Source organism: Chrysochloris asiatica, unplaced genomic scaffold (assembly GCF_000296735.1).
Source record: "Chrysochloris asiatica unplaced genomic scaffold, ChrAsi1.0 scaffold00008, whole genome shotgun sequence".
NCBI classification, from domain to species: Eukaryota; Metazoa; Chordata; class Mammalia; order Afrosoricida; family Chrysochloridae; genus Chrysochloris; species Chrysochloris asiatica.
The window spans coordinates 12213983-12216882 of NW_006408526.1; the positions used below are offsets into that span (position 1 = coordinate 12213983).

Consider the following 2900-nt stretch of genomic DNA (forward strand, 5'->3'; position numbering starts at 1 on the left):
GCCAAAATATCCTACCACACACTTAGCAATATTGTTGTTGTTGTTGCTATTAAGTGCTGTCAAGTAGGTTCTGACCCATAGGGACTCTCTATAGGATTTCCAAGGAGCAGCTTGTGAGTTTGAACTGCCAACCTTATGGCTCAAAACAACCTTGAGGTTCAGTGCTTTATCCCACAGTGCCACACCAAGATTCCACTTAGCAATACAGTAAAGTGCAAACTAATAAGAGAATATATATGCACTTAAAGGTTAATCACAAAGCTATATAGACACATGGGAATTGCTTGTAACATTCTAAGATTGTTGAAAGAAAATAACATAAAAACAATTTAAGAATTTACTTTTAAAAATCAGAACACACAATTTTTTATGCACTTGGATTCTTGACTACATACTGCACAAGGTCTAAAGGTGACATGAAAAAATGCAAGTAGCCATCTTCCAAAGAGAAAAATTCATTCTGTGATGCTCCCAGTTCAGCCTCATGAGCTGCATATCTTCCCTGCATCACAGCACGTGTGTGGTAAGCATGCTGATATGGCCTTTACAAGGCCTTCAATTTGATGGGAAACTGGCCCTAAATGTAAACGTGTTCAAAGATAGATTGTTGGACCACAGAAGAAATTAGATTGTTCTTAAGGAGTGAATTGTGGGTCACAGTGGCTCCATACAATAAGCACTGGACTGCAAACCACAAGGGGGTTCCACGGGAGAAAGATAAGATTTTCTGCTCTCCCAAAGATTTACAACCTTGGAAACCCTATGCAGAGTCCCAAAGAGTAGAAACCAACTGGATGTCATTTAAGATGAACAACTACAATTTACCTATGGATTATGGATTAGGAGAAAGATGAGACTGTCTGCTCCCAAAAAGATTTACAGCCTCAGAAACCCTAAACAGAGTTGTTTTGAGTCAGAAGCAACTCGATGGCACTTAACAACATGAAACATATCTATGGATATGATACTGTCTGGAAATTGGGGGTTTTCTTTTGTTACATTAACAAAGTCATTACCATGTTGGGTGTTTCCTAATCACTTCTGAGTTGCAGAAAGAGCCAAATAGAGGTAGAGACACAGACAGGAGGAAGACAGAAGTCTCATGAAGCACAGCTACAAGCCAAGCAAGCCAGGAAAGCCGGGATCTGCTAACAACATATCTGAGTTTCAGATTGGAATATTTAGTCCCTGAGAAGTCTAAGAAAATAAACTTCTGTTTTGAAAAACCCCATAAAAAGAAGCAAGAAGTAAAATGTAAATGACCATTTTTTTTTTCCAAGACAGTAAAAATAAATAAATAAAAACTTCGCCTCTCCTTAAAATTCAAGTTGCTATTATACAGCATAAAAATATCTACTATTGGGACTTTATTACCTGGACAATGATGAACAAATGTTCCTTTTCTTTTTCCCATTAGAAATCATTATATACTATATAATGAAACAGACCTAAAGTATTTAAAATAACAAGCCATTTAAAAATCCATTAGACCCATGGTTTTATCTAATGCCTACTTAAATTTCCATCTTACCTAAAGAAATTCACTATTCAGATAAGTATGCATTTTATACTATAATAATGAATTACAGAATATTTTAACTGGAAGACTGATGTTTGAAAGTAGTAGAACATATAATTTTAACTTCCTTCTTAAAATATTGGGACACAAACTTTCTCTTATTTCCAAAGGGAAAATCCACTCCCCTAAAGGTAAAAGAAAGAGCTCTGGTAGCATAGTGGTTATGAATCATGCTGTGAACCTCAGGGTCAGCAGTTTGAAACTATCAGCTGCTCCGCAGGAGAAAGATGAGGCTTTCTGCTCCCATAAAGATTTACAGCCTCAGAAACCCTGTACAGGGTCCTTATGGGTCAGAACTGACTCCACGGCAATTAACAACAAAAAGGTAAAAGACAAATGGATGTGTGCATATGTGAATGTATTTTCAGTACAGTACAGTACTGAATGTTGTCTTTTTAATTAAAAGAGAATTAAACTTCTTTCAGAACACCAATAATAAGAGGATCATTTGCTGACATCCAATGTTCCATAAAGAAACATATGAGTAAATGAAAAGAGTGATCTTGGAGACCAGGAAACTATAGGTGACAATATTAATTAATGTTAACATTCAGAGTTATTTGAATTTAACAAGGACCTGAAAAAAACAAAGAAAAGGAACAAAAGTAAAGATAAGTATGGTAGCTGGTGGTGGTTGTGTGCCCTGGAGTCATAGGGACTGTGTTTAGGCTTACTATCTTGTTTTTTTTTTTTGTTTGTTTGTTTGTTTGTTTTTAAATGTTTTTTTTGTGAATTAGGTTTCAAGCTCACCAGCTACTCCTCGGAAACCCTATACAGGGTCGCTATGGGTCAGAACTGACTCGACAGCACTTAACAAAAACAACAACATATGATACTTTACATGGGAGAACATTAGCTTTACATTCATCCTATTGTATATCATTTCATTGCCATGGTTATAACCCCCTCCATGCATCATCAACCAACCAAAGGGTATACCCTACAAACCTGTCCCCGGGTTGTCAGCACACAGCCCCTTTCCCTCTCTGGGTCTAAAATCCCCAGCTGCTCCATCTCTGCCTGTCATTGTCTCTGCCTCAATCTTTGGCGTTACTACTTCTCTGGGTAGGGTCCTCCTCTCCTCTCTTCTCCCTTGTTGGTCTCATGGACCTCCGCTCCTAGACTGTAAAGTCAATCACTTCCCTCCTTTTGCTATAAAACATCTACCTTTACATTTCCAATCCTCACAATCAGTCCTGATAACAATAGTTCACTATTGTATCACAAGAAACCTATCTACATCTCCTTTCATCAGCCTGGCCCAGACAGATTGTATACTATTCAGTGGAGATTCTACCTTTCTCCATGCCCACTGGAGCTA

General features: G+C 37.7%; 1 protein-coding gene across 2 annotated transcripts in view; it reads right to left on the reverse strand.

Annotated features, from left to right (window-relative positions):
* Positions 1–2900, reverse strand: part of PDGFD (platelet derived growth factor D) — a 308762-nt gene that overhangs the window by 162597 nt on the left and 143265 nt on the right. The window lies entirely within an intron of this gene.